Raw genomic sequence first — 17,281 nt, forward strand, 5'->3', positions numbered from 1 at the left:
TTTTATGCGGATGACTTTCTTGAGCTTTTGTAGAGTCACTCCTCTCTTTAGATGTACCAATTTGACTGATGGTGAGGTGAACGTGACTCCTTCATTAGGATGTTGGTTAATGGCATCATCAGAGTGAACAATGACATAGATTGAAGACATTTTTAGATTAAAGAAAGTGAGTGATGAATAAGTTTAGAAGGAGAAGGTTCACACAAATAAGGAATAAGCTTAGAAGGTTGAATAAAGAAAATAAAGACGAATTGACTATTTATAATGGTAACATTGGGTTCTCAGTTATTCAATACTTCACCATATTTTATGAGTGATGGTGACTTGTCCATGACACCATTAAATATTTTACAATACCTGACACCGAATCCCCTCCAAGAGGTAATGTAAATGACAATGCTGAAGCCCCTGTTGTGTATGCGGCCGGTCCTGACGCCTCTGGCCCAGATGTTGGAGATGAAGGAAATTGAGTTTTTTTTTTTTTTTCTTTTGTATTCATGGGCCGATAGTGCCCAAATTTTGTAATCCTTTGACAAAGAAATAGAAGTTCTAATTCCTTTTTGTTTCGTTCCAAATTTTCTTTAAAACAAGTTAGCCAAAGACTTTTTTGTTACGTTAGTTGGCCGAATAAGGATACATGACGGTATTCGTTGTTAGCTAGATAGGTAATAGTAATTAATTCTTCTTTGGCCGAGTAGGGGTACTCGACAGAGAAATAATTTTAACTTTAGCCAAGTGATACTTGTGAGGAAACCTTAATAAGGATTCATCCTTGACCGAGTAGGATTACTCGGGAGGAAAATAATTAAATCAACCTTAGCCAAGTGATACTTGGGAGGGAATTTTAATGATAATTCATCCTTGGCCGAGTAGGGGTACTCAGGAGGGAAATAATTCAACCTTAGCCAAGTGATACTTGGGAGGAAATTTTAATGATAATTCATCCTTGGCCGAGTAGGGATACTCGGGAGGGAAATAATTCAATTAAATGAAGTGCTTGAAAGAAATCCTGATGCATAGGAAACCATATAGCTGAAAAGTAGTATTTTATTGATAAGGTGCCTCGTTAAAAACCTTCCCAGGAAAATCCCTTTTCACTTTCTTTTAAGAGGACAAAACCTGGGCGAAGAAAAGAGTACATCGATTACAAATTACAAGGCTTTAACTGTAATAATGCTTCAAGTGCGTAACATTCCAAGTTCTCGGTACAAGTTTTCCTTTCATTGTTTCCAACTTGTATGCTCCATTGTCTAATCTTGCCGTTACCCGAAAGGGGCCTTCCCAGTTAGCTGCCAGCTTCCCTTCTCGCCGATCTCTTCATGCCTCTCTGGTTACTCGCCATACAAAGTCATTCTCATAAAATTGCCGTGGATTGACTTTGGAGTTAAACTTTCTTGCCATCATTCTTCTGCTAGCTTCGATCATGATGGCTACTTGGCCACGCACCTCATCTATCAAATCTAGGTTGATGGCCAAAGTATCATTATTAGCTGATTCGTCAAAATTTTCTCTTCGAAATGACGGTTCTCCAATTTCTACCGGCACCATGGCATCAGTGCCATATGTAAGCCGAAAAGGGGTCTCCTTCGTAGTGGTTTGCGGCGTGCACCATAAGCCCATAGTACCTCAGGCAGCTTCTCTGCCCATTCTCCTTTTGCTAAATCTAATCTTCTTTTTAACTCATATAAAATCACTTTGTTTGCCGCCTCTGCCTGGCCATTAGTCTGAGGGTGTTCAACAGATGTAACTCTGTGTTTGATATGAAGACCTTCCAAAAATTCATTGAATCGTTGATCTGTAAATTGCAGTCCATTGTCTATAATCAATGCATGAGGGAGACCGAAACGTGTGATGATGTTTTTCCAAGTGAATTTATGTATGTTGCTAGCTGTGATAGTGGCAAAGGGCTCGACTTCAATCCATTTGGTGAAGTAATCCACAGCGACAAAGAGAAATTTACACTGCCCTTTTGCTAAAGGGAAAGGGCCGAGGAGGTCCATTCCCCAAATAGCAAAGGGCCAAGGAGAGCTAATAGGGCGAAGGGTATCGGCATGTTGGTGTAGGTGAGGATCGTGTTGTTGACATGGAATGCATTTCTTCACAAACATGTGGCAATCTTGGGTGAGTGTCGGCCAATAGTACCCTGCTCTGATTATTTTTGCTGCCATAGTTCGTCCGCCCGAATGGGTACCACATATACCTTCATGGATCTCCCTCATTACATAGCTGGCTTGTTCATCATCCAGGCATTTAAGCATAGGTGTTGAAATCCCTCTTTTGTATAAGTCTTTGCCGAGAAGGAGGTATTTAGCTGCATGCATTCGTATTTTCTTAACTGCGTCCAGATTATTTGGCAAGCTGTTATTGGTAAGGTATTGGACGATGGGGGTCATCCAATTGTGAGGCATATTTTCTATGTCCATGCACTCTTGTTTGGTGATGTTAGGTTGGAGGATTTCTTGATGAATCACACTTTGTAATTGCCCAGGTTTCCTTTGGCTAGCCAGTCTAGCAAGCCTATCGGCTCGTTCGTTCATGTTTCTTGGTATATGCTGAATAGATATTTCATCAAATTCAACTTTTATTTTCTTAAATTCTTGATAATATTGGAGCATAACCAAGTCCTTAACCTGATATATATCATTAACCTGTTCAGCCACAATTTTTGAGTCACTCCAGCCAGTAATGCATTTAATTTCCATCTCCTTTGCTAATCTGAGACTAGCAAGTAAGGCTTCATACTCGGCTTGATTATTGGACGCCTTGAACCCGAAACGAATGGATTGTTCGATGGTGACGGTGTTCAGCCCTTCCAATATAACTCCTACTCCACTGCCTAATCGGTTTGACGACCCGTCAACATGCAGATTCCACATATCTGAAGTAGTTTGTTTGTGAGCTGTGAACTCATTAATGAAGTCCGCTAACACCTGAGCTTTGAGAGGGCGTCGATTCTCGAAGTGGATATCAAATTATGAGAGCTCAATTGTCTATGCAACCAACCGACCAGCCAATTCTGGTTTTCTCAAAATTTTGGCCATCGGACAATCTATACGCACAACCACCCGATGGCTTTGGAAATAATGTTTTAACCGACGAGCTATATGGAGTAAGGCTAGTACTACTTTTTCCATTAGCTGGTAACGGGATTCGGGACCTTTGAGTATTCGGCTAATGAAATATACAGGAGCCGGTTCAGGTATTTCCTAGAGTAAAACCAAACTGATGGCGTTATCTGATACAGTCAAATAAACAATCATGTCTTGATCAGGTTTCGGTTTTGTTAACACAAGCGGCGCTGCTAGCATATGCTTGGATTGGACAAAGGCAACCTCACATTCGTTGGACCAAGCGAATTTTTAGGATTTCTTTAACAATTTAATGAAAGGCCGAGACCTCTCTGCCATTACTGGCAAGAATCTAGCAAGGGCTGCAATCCGGCCGGCAGTCGCTGAACCTCCTTGATATTCTGAGGACTGGCCATTTCGATGATGGCATTGCATTTGTCGGGATTAGCCTGGATACCTCTTTCAGATAACATAAATCCCAAAAACTTACCCCCAGCTAAACCAAATGTGCATTTCTCGGGGTTAAACCTCATACCGTGCTTCCTGGCTTCCCCGAATACCTCCTCCAAATGGGCGAGATGTTATTCCAATGCAAGGGATTTAATCACCATGTCATCCACATACACTTCCATGTATTTACCCACTTGTTTCGCAAAAATTTTATTCATGAGTCTCTGATATGTCGCCCCTGCATTCTTCAAACCGAATGGCATCACTCGGTAACAAAAATTGGCTAAGTTCGTGATGAATGCCATTTTTTCCTCATCCGGGGGATACATTCGTATTTGATTATATCCATAATAAGCATCCAAAAAACTTAATATCTTGTGACTGGCTGCACCATCTACCAAAGTATCAATGTTTGGTAGCGGGTACGCGTCTTTTGGGCATGCTTTGTTAAGGTCTGTGAAGTCTGTGCACATTTGCCATTTGCCATTAGCTTTTTTAACTATGACCATGTTGGCTAAGCAAGTCGAATATCTGACTTCTTGTATGAAGCCGGCCTGTAGCAGTTTACTAGTTTCTTCTTCTACTGCTTTTGCTCTATCACCGCCCATCTTCCTTTTCTTCTGAGCTATCGGTTTGGCCCCCTTATAAACCGATAAATAATGACATAAAAATGCCGGGTCAATGCTAGGCATGTCCGAGGCTGACCAAGCAAATAAATCAGCATTATTCTGCAAAATTTCTTGAAAGAGTTGCTTCTCCTGTACAGCCAAACCGACTCCTAAATAAGTAACTTGTTCAAGTTTTGAGCCAAGTTGAAAATGCTGCTTGTTCTCACTAGGATCAACCCGATATCCCTCATCCATTCTAGGATCAAGTTCAACATCCAATTCCTCTCCTAACTGAGGGGATACAATGTTGACATCTTGGTTACCCCCATGGAAAGGCTTAAGTCGTAGGCTTGCAAAGTAGCATTCTCTAGCTGTCTTCTGATCAGCGTGGACTGTAACGATTCGGCCCCTTTCAGATGGAAACTTCATGGCCAAGTGCGGAGTAGATACTATGGCCTTTAACTTGTTTAGGAATGGCCTGCCGAGTAGGATATTGTACGAGGTATTTGCATGAACTACCAAATACGTGACCTTGATGCGCTTTCCTTCATGTTCTGATCCAAATGAGGTATAAAGGTCAATACACCCACGAGTCTCCACTCGCTCTCCCAAAAAACTGACTAAGGGTTCTCGGTATTCTTTAAGTTTCTCTTTTGGTATCCCCAGTTGTTTAAAAGTATTCTAGTAGAGGATGTCAGCAGAACTTCCCTGATCAATGAGTGTTTTCCGGACTGTGCAGTTGAGAATGTCCACACTGATCACCATGGGGTCGTCTTGCACAGGGTCCACTCCTTGAAAGTCTTCATTAGTAAATGTAATAGGGGGGATCTGAATCCCACTTCCAAGTGAGATATTATTGACTGATCTGACTTGTCTCAAGTGTCTCTTTTTGGCCGAATGGGTATGTCCTCCCTTGGCAAACCCTCTAGCTATGGTATTAATGACCCTTTTAGGATACTTTTCACGTTCATCGTATCGTCTAATTGGAGGTTCCCGGGACCTATTCCTCTGTCATTCATGTCTATTGTCATATCTCCTTGATGGCTTAGGGTTACGATCCCTTCCTCTGTTGGATTGATCGACGGGACTTGTCTGCACAAAATCTTTTAGATGTCCTTCCTTGATTAATTCTTCAATTTTATCTTTCAAAGTTGTACATTTCTCAGTGGTGTGACCCCTGTTCTGATGGTATCGGCAAGCCTTGCTTTTATCTGCCCGATGAGGGGTATTGGCGCGTCTAAGCATTCTCAATATTTTTGTGGCCAGTGCTTGATCAAGTACTCTAGATCGATTAGTGTTAAGCGTGGTATAAGAAGGATACTTTTCATCTCTGTCACTTCTACTTTGAGCTATCTTAGTACAGCTAAAAGGCTCTCATCGGTTCCTCCTTGCATCACTACTTCAGGTGTCGGTTCATCTGGTGTAACATTCTCCAGCTGTTGTCGAGAGGTTCCTGCCTGTTGAACATGTCCTTCCTGCTAGCTTCTCGTTAAAACAATGTTTAATTCTGAAAAATGAGGCTAATCGTGCCCCATAGTGGGCGCCAAAATGTTCCTGCTAGAGAAACGGTAGTCTTCAAATCCCTGATCTGACGTCCTTCTAACAATTGCTGACGTAGGAAAGTACCTGCAAAAGGCACTTCGATGCTGAAATCAAGATTCGGCTCTGTAATAAATGGTATGTAATAATGAAAAGTCAACCCTTTTACCTGTACTTCCTACCTTCCTTTTATAGGCATTGTAATGGGCTAATGAACCTGTTGAGTCAGCCTTGACTTTGCCTCTTTTCTTGATTTAAATAATATTTTAATTATTACCCTTAATTAAGTTATTTACCTTTAAATCCTGACAAGATATTGGTTCAAATTGACCGAGTAGGTATTCAGTTTCCTTTTTCTATATGTAGGACCGAGCAGTTCTCTTATCCAGTACATATATAATACTGGGATTCCAGATATTCCAGAAATTGTGCACCTAGCCTGTGCAGTTCATTTCAGAGTAATCAAACTTTTGCTCCATCACATCATAGTTCAGAATCGAGCAGAGCTCCTCTTCGTTCAGCTTTCGCAGGCATAGATACAAAACAACGATTATCAAGTGCGAATAGGACCACCCTAGGAATAAACATGTTTTATTTATTTATTTATTTATTTATTTATTTAATAATTAATAAAAATACAATAAAGGTATAAAATAATATTTTTTTTACATTTTTATCTAATTATTTTTTATTTATATTTTGCCAACATATACAGATCGATGATAAATCATACTTGTGTTTTTATATTCTTTTATATATTAAATTTTTTTTATATATTTTCTTTTCAGATAAACAAATACAAATTATATACAAAGAAATTGTTTAAAAATAATATTAAATAAATAAAAAGCCAGATTTGTTGAGGGCTTTATCCTTTCGAATATTGTGTTGACATGGTACCACTACCTATTATCGTGGGACTCAGGTTTTAACTTCCACGTTAAGACATGATTTAATGTGATTTTAATTGTTTCCAAACACTGCCCCTTTCACTATGTTTCTTTATTATTAATAAAACACTCCACGTTCCTGTGTTGGATTTCATGATAATGACTAGCAATAGCATTACTACAATATTAAGATGGAACAATAATGGATTGATGCAGACCTAATATTCATCTTGATATAAGCTCCAGTTTTAGTTAACAATTGTCAGGATTCAAGTATCTATATAGCATGAACCTGAAGGGCACACTTTGATGTATCTCAGGATTTTGTTTATTATATTCAGATTCCAGATGGATATGTTTAGACTGAGGACTATTGTGTCCCAAGTCATTTTCTTAAGCTTCTCTCCTCCCTTGTGCCCTAAATTGTTTATTCTGCAACAAGCACATGTTGATTCCTGTACCAATGGAAAATGAAATGTTTTAGCCCACTGAACTGAGAAATGTCGTGAGAGAATTAAATGAATCTGAGTATATACTTTAGAACAGAAAGCAATGATGCAAATGGAGGCTAGATGCACACGGAGACAACAAAATTTACTTCCCATATCTAACATTAGCTTTCACTTTATAGAATAAAATCAAATCAAACCATACAAATTAAGCTCTCCCACCTCCTACTTGAATTATTCTGACATGTAGGGTTTACGATTTAAGATCTGCCTGAGGTATAGGATGCTTCTGAGAGGTGCATCAACACCCTTCCATGGAACTTGTCATTGAACTGGTTGAAATGGTACCTTGTTCCCCTTAAAAGAACAAAGATGAAGGATAAAATGATTGGTTTGGATCCCATAAGGAAATTTTAGAATCTATTATTAAGTAGATAATTGATTAAGAAAGCCTTTCTTTCTCCAATACCATCCAAAATTTCAATTGTTTACTCCTACAAAGAGGAAACACGACTTCAACCTAGAGAATAATGTGCATCAGTATGGCAAGCTTTGCAGCGAAGTGCTTAAGTAGTATGCAAAGAGAAATGTGGTGATTAAATATCAGAAAATGTACCTCTTTGAAGCATCTTAAGTAATCCGAAGAGAGCAGGAAGAATCGTTTTCTTGTTTCACCTGAAAGGACTGCCTCTGATGCTCAACGCGCTGCAGTTGAGATGATAGTTGAAGCAGGTCAATGGTGAGGCCATCATCACAGGAAAGACGGTGTTTTCCATTCACAAAATCTGACCCTTGGAAGATCCCATCTGCCATTTCAAAGTTGACAATTTCATTATTGTTTGGTATCAATATAGGACTAAGATAACTTCCATCTGCAGGGTTCAATTCAGATGGAAACCTATCTGAATTTATGCCTATCATCTTCTCAGAAACCTGACTCATGCTGTAATGGCTCTTGCTGCTTGGAATAACCAATGGGCGAGCCATGGGAATTCCTGATGAATGGCTTGAAGAGTTCTGGGATTGAGATGACAGAAGAGAGAGAGCACAGCCAGAGACAGAAATCCCTGATAATCCTTGAACTGCAGATTCTGCATCAAAAACATGCAAGTCCTCACTTCCTAAGGTGTCCTGGAACAGCGATTGAGACCCGGGATTTGGGCCACTGAGAGCAGGTGGATATTGGCTATTGTTTTAACAGAAGATGTTTCCTGTAGCAGATGTAGCACCATTTTCATGAAGAAATGGAAATTGTTTTTGGCTGTATGAAGGAAATAAAGATCTTGACTCAGAATATCCATTGGTAATTGGAATAGAAGAAAGAGGCCTGAAACCAGTGCTGTCTTCAGATTTTATAGGTTTCCACCAGTCACTTGTTCCATATTTCTCAGAAGACAAGACCCCACTGGGGAGTATCTCTTGGCAAATAAAAGATGTTGATGTTAGCATAGTTCCCTGGAATCTGCTATCTGCAAGGACAATACATTAAATTTTTTTCTGTTATTAATCTGGCAAGATTTGATCATAAGCAGATAACTCTATTCTTTGAAGGAATCTACCACTCAATAAGTCACTTGTGGTTCAAATTCGCCACTGGACCAAAGAATCCAAAGTAAAGCTATAGCTTACACCAAAAATGACAATAGATAAAGAATGGCACAGAACCAGCACACGTGGGAGAATATCAACGGAAACTAAGCATTTAGAAACAAGAAAAATGACAATTGTTCAAGAATGGCACTAAACTGTCCATGCTGTAGATGGATACCCCCATATCTTTTTATTTTAGATCTGTTTTTTTGGGTGAAAAAATAATGGTGCTACGGCATGACAGGGAGCTGGCAAAGACATGGCATCAAATGAAAATTGCAGAGAAATTTGTATGACAAATGGGCTGTCAGGACTAAAATTTCTTGGATATTGTATGGGCATATATATAATAGAGAAAACCTTTGAGAAGGTGGAAATGGACAAATGGAACCAACTTTATTATTCCATGCTTCTATTTCTATATATTTCATAATCAACCAGTCAAACATGAACTGTGAAGGATTAGTAAGTTACAGTGATTAATTAATTTTCTAATTTTGAACTTCAGAAAATATAATAAAGGAAAGTAATCAATGAGGAAAGCAAAAGATGAATATTCATGGACTGCTAGGAAGGATGGAACTTTCAAAGGGAAGAGAGGTTAGTTATATCTTGATACAATTTTAGAAATATATTATTACCACCATATGACTGAAGCAACCTCCCAGCTTTTCCAGAGTGAACACCCATTTGTGGCTTTCTTCGACGCTCATTATGGCCTGCAAGGCGTTTACGACAGCTACGCTTACCATCATCAAATTCAGCTAGCAAATGAAACCTGGATAGTAAGCTAAATATCACAGCAGCACTACATATCATAAACATACAGCATATGCCAAGCTTGTCTATTTTGGAAATTCTGAAGCTGAAATATTAGTGGAGTGAAAATAATACAGTTAATAGGAATGTTCAGGAAAGGATGGTTTCTTCCATTTCAGAAAGAGAAATAGGACCCAAAAGGAATAGATCTTTTAGCTAAAGAAGCAATCCAATAGCCCCGAATCAATAATTTGAACTATCTGATTATTGGTTAAGCCAATCTTTTTCTAAGTTAAGTTAGATTTGATATTAAGGTAAGGCATAGCCGCATAGGGTGAAAACAAAATCAGATAAAAGCTTTTAGAACTCATGACATGCAATTTAGGAGAAAAATGGTCACAGTTTAGCTTTCCAATTGGTGTGAAAAGGAGGTAACCTTTGGGAGGGCTAAGCCTGCAAATAAAAAGAATTGAAACATGAAAGCTAGGAAGATTGACCAACCTACTACATTGCTGACAAAACCTCTGTTCAATTCCATTCACAATAACTTTAGAAGTCTTGGAGTGAAGCTCACAAACTTTGTGCCTCTTGTGGTAGTCTTTGCAGCCACTCAGATCCTTGTTACAGCCATAGACTTGGCAATAAGCAGTTTGAGAATGGACACAGGAAGCTCTCACCCTCTTGGGCGGCGTTGAGGACACTGATGAAGACAAAATGGTCCCTTTGGAAAATGTTGGAACCATGGCATCTCCATGATCAGCAAATCCACCGAGTTTCAAATCAATGAGTGAATTGCCAGTGTTAGAAACAACAAGAAGAGAGTTTGAAAGCTTGGAATTGAAGTTCTCTCTCACAGAAAATGCATTTGGGACAGCCACAACAGCATCACTATCCACCTTTCTGCTCTGAACAGCACCAATAGGATCATCGCACAATTGTTTCCCCAACATTCCAGGAATACCCTGTTCCTCAAAACCTTGATCGTCAACGTTTTGCTGACTCAAAGCCAACAAGTCATTCGAAAAAATACATGGGGCTTTCAGTTCACAACCCAAGAAAGAGCCTTTGCTTCTATCAAGTGTGTTGGGAGATGAAAGTGCATCATTGGAGGCACACCCTTTCTCCTCAGCAGCATAACTCCAAGACTCCATGACTCACACACACACACACAAGGATCAGAGTGCAAGAGAAATCAAACAAAGCCACTTCAATGATAGCTCAAAAACATTAGAATCTCAATTTACATAGCTTTAGCAGACAACAAGGTTAACAAAGAGGAACCATTCAAGAGCCTCCAATGAGTGGCTGAAGCTGAGGCCACAAATTTTTTGTTTAATTTATGAGAAACTAAAAAAGTTAGAAATGGAAAAGATGAAAAAGGAGGTAGCCGACAGCAAAGAAACTACAAAAATGTCAGAATCCCACGTGATAAGAATCCAGAAACACGGTGGGAACAGGTTAATACGCTGAATGTAAAGAGTGTGTCAGCTTAAGCAGATCGAACGGAGGCAAAAACACAATCTAAATAATGAATGAAAAAGCCTTTCTGTGGCTTGGAAAAGGAAGACTCAAAAAGTTGCTTAAGTCATGAGAGAGAGAGTCGCTTTATCAGTGTACTTGCAATTGGGGAATGGGCTGAGGATGATTCAACTCAAAGCTGCTTCCCATACTCCATGAAAATTTTGCTGGTTGTTAATGAATACAAAGTATATTTTTATTAGGAATCATGTTACCGTGCATTATAAATTATGGAGGGTAATAGTAATTTTTAATCATTTTTTATTTTAAATTTCTTAACCAGTATTTTAACTATATCGATCAGCATTTAACAATTTTTTATCTATATTTATATAGTAAATTTGAATCTTTATTTCTTTTAACTATTATTTCTTTAATAATTTAAGTGATACATGTTTTATTTCTTGTGAGAATGATTGTGTTTAATCTTGTTTGTGAAGAATAAAAATCTCTTGAAAGACCTAATTTTACTATTTTGCAAATGTTTCTTTCTCTAAAGAATATCTATTATAACCTAATCTATAATAGTTGAATTGGATTATCTATTTTTTAAAATTATTTAAATATATGAATAACATAGTTTTTTTATTAATTTATATTTTACTGTAGGTTTTAATAAAAAATAATTTTTAAATGCAATATGCATATGATCTAATAATATGAGTTGTTAATTTTTTTTAGTAAGACTCTAACGCTCTATATTAATAAATTATTTCTTTCTATAATTTATAAAAGATTTATAAATTTTAATTAAATTTTGCTTATATGTTATAATTTAACATGTTTTTTTATTAAGTTATTTTTGATTTTTTTTTCACATTGTTCTGTTACAATTCCTTCTAATAATAAATTTTCATATCAACCAATACATTTTGCGATAAAAAAATTGACACTAATATTTTGTCACTTATTTTAAAACTTAGTAACCAATTATATTTTCAGTTCCTAAATTAATTTGCAATTAGTAAAATTTTAAGACTTTCATTTCTCGCTATTTGTTCTATAAAAGTTTAATAGCACTTGAAATGATAGAATTAAACATTTTTCATTGCAACATAATCAGCTACATAAAATACAATTTGAACAACAGTGAATAATTAATATATTTAGTATTACTTAAATTCAAGATTTCAATATTTACAAGTTATAAATAAAATACATTAAGATTTAATTTAAATAATTACAAGATCAAAATAGATCAAGTCCTAATAAGCATATCACTTCCACATAAATTTTTTTGAGAATATGATCTTAGTTTGGATTAATCTTCACCAAATCAGCTCTTAATTTCTTTTATTTCTTCTATTTCTTCCTATGTTAGATCCTCATCATAATGGTGTTAGGAAAGATCAATACTAGAAAGGTTGTCAATCCCTGCTTCAACTCAATAAAGCTTTGCTCGTAGTATTCCATCCATACGAAGGGTTGGTCTTAGCAAGTCAACAGTGTCAAAGGAGAAGCAATCTTTACAAATCCCTCTATGAACCTTTGTCAATAACCCGCTAAGCCTATGAAACTACGAATCTCTATAACTGTCATCGGCTTTTCCCATTGTAGCATCAATTCCACTTTCAAAGGATCAACTGCAATTCTCTTGGCAGAGATCACGTGGCCAAAGAACTTTACCTCTTTAAGTCAAACATCACACTTGCTAATTTGGCATACAATTGTTTTTCCTTTAAAATCCCCAGAATAATCCTTAAATGTTCCATATGCTCCTCCAATGAACTAGAATACATGAGGATGTCATCAATGAAAACTACTATAAATCAATCCAGAAAAAGGTTTAAAGATTCGATTCATGTAATCCATGAATATCGTTGGGGCGTTGGTAACTCCAAAAGGCATCACCACATACTCATAATGGCCATACCGAGTGCGAAAAGATGTCTTCGGAATGTCCTCATCTCTAATCGGAATCTGATGATACCCAGATTTCAGGTCAATCTTGGAGAACACCTTAGCACATATCAGCTGATCCATCAGATCATCAATCTACGACAACGAGTATTTATTTTTTATAGTCAATTTATTCAACTGGCGATAGTTAACACAGAGTCTAAAACTTCCATCTTTCTTCTCCACTAGAAGAACTAGTACTCCCTAGGGTGATACACTTGACTTAATAATCCTTTTCTACATTAAATCCTCAATCTAATCTTTTAACTTCAACAACTCCCTTGGCACCATTCAATAGGGTGTTACTGATACTAGCTCAGCCCAGGGAATCAAATCTATACTAAACTTTACCTCTCTAGGTGGAGGTATTCCAAGAACATCTTCCGAAAAGATCTTAGGAAATTCTCATACCACTGGTATCAAATGAAGTTATTGCTCCTACTCTACATTCATAACAGCCAAAAGAATGAAGCAGGAAGCTCCCTCACGCAAAGACCTTTTTACCGGGCCTATAGAAATCACTTGTACTAAACCTTGCTGCTCAAGAAAAATCAAACATCGCTGGGCACAATCAATCAAGACGAGATTGGTAGTCAACCACTATAAGGTTCACCTTATATCTCCTTCCCTCAACCACTATAGGACATCCAACACAAACCATCAAAGTCATCACTGAATTCAAAGTGGGTGTCGCTACCACCAATTCATATCTAGGGTCACTCACAGGTAATCCTAGGTCCCTTACACATGCATCCGCAATGAAGGAGTGTTTGGTTCTAGAATCAAAAAGTACAAAATGAGAGGTTTCTGCCACTACTCCTATCTCATGAATAAGGTCTATAGCTTAAGCTGCCTCTATCCCAAACATAGTAAAAAACATGTGTCTTTGCTCTAGGTCTCGTCGCTTGTGGGGCCTTGATTACTCTACGTTTTATAGCATGTAAAGCACTGGCTGTGGACAACGCTGCTCCACTCTGGGAAGTAGGGCAATCCCAAGCAAGATGTCCCAATTGCTGACACAAAAAATAAACTCTATTGTCAGCCTGCGGGCACTAATTCAGATAGTGTGGTCCTCCACACCTGAAGTATCTGACTATTGTAGGTGTTATGGCTCTAAAAACTGGTGCACTTGCTTCCCTAGGCTGGAAAGCAAAGGTAGCAATCCCTAATAGCCTAGGAGCTGATAAGGTTGCCCCTGCAAACTGAGAAAGCTAAAACTACTGTTGGTGTTACAAAGTTGAGAGAACACTAACTAGCAATTGTACTAGGTAGTTGTAGCAAGTAATAAAATTTGGAATTCAATTTGAGTCCCAAGTATCGTCCTCAAGGATTAGTTCTATCAATTACCACTTCACAAATTAATAACTAGTTGAGCCAAACGAATATTGGAGATGTTTTGAGTCATTTGAGAACAAAAGCAATAAAGTGTAGAAATCAGAAAATAATAGCAAAACAAAGTGATGAATTTAGAAATTAATTGATGTGTGAATGGATTTAGGATTGATTTCACCTCTTTATCAATTGCAAAATAGAAGTAGATCTGAACTCTAACTTCCTTAATTGATTGATGATCAATTTCACTTATTTAATCAAAGGACAATCCTTTGCCTCAATGATCCTAATATTCAATTAACTACCCTAATTCCTTAAGTGTAAATCAATTAAACATTGCATTAAGTATGAGAAATTAAGAGATCACAAGATCACGAATTCTTATCCCTAAGATACCCATAACCTTGACATTCAATTCAGATATGAGAAATTAACTCAACTTCCATTGATGAAAATCCCCTAGGTTCAATTCAATTGAATAGCTAATTCAAGAATTGCATTAAGGAAAGAATTAAACATTCAATACAATCAAGATCTTAAAATCCAGATCTACAATCAATTTACAATATCAAAATCGGATCCATCAATCCATAACAAAAAGAAATTAGAACATGTTACTAAAAGAAAAAGAGAGAGAAAGAGTAGAAGAAGAGGAGCTGCATAATTTTTTCATAAATCCAATTCTCAGCCTGATTCCTCAAGGTCTAGAGCTTGGAAGTCACCCCCAATCTCCCTTTCTAACTCTCCTAAGGTGTAGAAATGAAATAATGAAAAAAGATCCTAAGTTTCTGAGATAATCTCTTATTTATAGAATATCCTGCCTTTCTGGCATGGTTACTTTTATAAAATAAAGTAACCACGTAGAAGCCTTTTTGTAACCTTTATGACTAGAACAATCACTTTTGTTTATAGTAGCAACGTAGAGATGGATTGTCTCAAATAGCATGTGCGTGATCACTTTTATTGATAAGAAGAGCCACGTGCAACTTGTTTTTCTGGAATGCTTTCTGGAACAATCACTTTTATTGACAAAAGTAATAACACGTAGCTTGTTTTTCTCTTTACTCATGCGCATGATCACTTTACTGAAAAATAGTGATGACACACAAGTTGTTCTTCTCACCCCAGCTCTGGAACAATCATTATTATCAGAAATAGTGATCACATAGGATCTCTCTTCATGGGCGTGGTTACTATTGTTAGAGAAAGTGGTAACGCACAAGTCAGTCCTTGAAGTTAGGCTCTGGAATGATCACTTTTCTTTAAAATAATGATCACGCCCAACGACTAGCTTCATTAATCCTTGTTCTTTGTCTCCAAAATTGCTACTTTCTTCTACTTTCTCTTCTTCAATCCTTATTCTTAAGACTTTTATCTTAGAATCTCCTACAAAACTAACAGAATTACATCAGAATTCTATCAAATTTACATAATTTGAATTACTGATGAAACCACATTTTAACTAGTATTTTATTGTAGTTTTAATCCATTTGATAAAGAAAATATGTTGAAAAAAGTAGAAAAACTCATAAAAATAGAATAGTTAAGGTTTTATTTTAGATATATTGTCATTTTAGCATTTATGAATTTTCTGTGTAGAAATTAATAATTCAATCTTGCTTTTGTATGAAAATCTAAGCAAAGTTTATGAAGATGGAAGATCAATGGAAAGATAGAAGAAAAGTAGCAAAACTGGATGCAAAGAACAGGGTTTAATAAAGTTGAAGCTGGGCGTGATCACTATTACTAGTTAAAGTGACTGATGCAGAGCTTAAATATGGAGTGGAATCTGTGCGTAATCACTCTTATCCACAAGAGTGAGTGTTCTAGAGAGTCTTTCAGCAGAACACAAGGCGCGTTGTCACTTTCGCTAGTGAAAGTGAACGTTCCAGACAAGTTCCAAACTTAGCAAGTTGCGCGTTGACACTAATACTGGTGAAAGTGAATGTTCTAAAGGAACCTCATTCACAATAAAGAGCGCGTTATCACTTTCGTTGGTGAAAGTGGATGTTCTAGAGAAGCTTCATGTTTAGCAAGTAGTGCGTTATCACTCTCGCCAACAAGAGTGATTGTTCCAGAGAGACATGTAGCTATGCAAGTTGCGCGTGGCCACTTTTGCTCATGAAAGTGAACACGCGCACAACTCGACTTCCAGTGTTGCCACTTTTATGAAGAAAAGTGATCATTCCAATCTCAGAGAACACTAGATAAGCCTCTACGTGACTACTCTTGTGAAGAAGAGTAATAACGCGCTCATGGCGGGAAATCTATAAATTGAAGAAACGCTCAGATCTTTGGATCTTTGGTTCATTTTTCACTTCCACTTAGTTTTTTTGGTGTGGAGGGAGTCCAAGAGAGAGATTGAAGATGAACATCGAGCTTTAACCTAGATGAATCAGATTGAAGATTGATTGGAGATGACTCTTCTGCGTTCACTCTCCTCTTTTCTTTCTTTTCCTTTCTCTACTGTAATGGTTGCGTAAATTCTTCATAGTTAGTGATTGTGGATCCAAAATGAATGTGTTGAATCGATTCTGGATCTGACTTTTGAGTATTGGAATGGATTGAGTGATTGATTCGATATTTCAAGTAGTGATTGAATGGAAGTTTGATTAACTAAATACAGAGGAACTTTTGTCAATGGAAATTGAATTTGTTCTTCATATCTGAATCAATTACCAGGATTATAGCTTTCTTAGGGATAAGAGAACTTAATCTTGCAATCTTCTGGTTTCTAACACTTAAAGCAACATTTAATTGGATCAAATCTAAGGAATTAGAGTGATTTGATTGAATGTTAGGTTCATTGAGTTAAGGAATTAACTTTGAATAATAAAAAAGTGAAACTGATTGTCATTTTTTCTAATTACTTGAAAGTTCAGAACTTTATTGATTCAACATTGAAGTTTTGGTGAAACAACTCCCTAGCTATGTTTTCCACATCTGTTAATCACACGTTTGCATGTTCATTGTTCTGTTTCTCCTTCTGATTTCAATATTTGTCACTTTTATTTCTAAACTCAATCTGACATCTGTGAAGCTCAACTAATTATGGCCTTGTGAAGTGATAATTGAACACTTTTATTCCCTGAGAATGATACTTGAGACTCTAATACAGTTCTATCATTTTTATAACTTGCTACATCAACACTAGTACACTTGCTAGTCAAATTTACTTC

General features: G+C 37.1%; 1 pseudogene; it reads right to left on the bottom strand.

Annotated features, from left to right (window-relative positions):
- Positions 1-6,946: 6,946 nt before the first annotated feature.
- Positions 6,947-10,645, bottom strand: LOC113852485 (annotated as a pseudogene).
- Positions 10,646-17,281: the final 6,636 nt, after the last annotated feature.

The sequence above is a fragment of the Abrus precatorius genome, unplaced genomic scaffold, assembly GCF_003935025.1.
Source record: "Abrus precatorius isolate BTA unplaced genomic scaffold, Abrus_2018 Scaffold10, whole genome shotgun sequence".
Lineage (NCBI taxonomy): Eukaryota > Viridiplantae > Streptophyta > Magnoliopsida > Fabales > Fabaceae > Abrus > Abrus precatorius.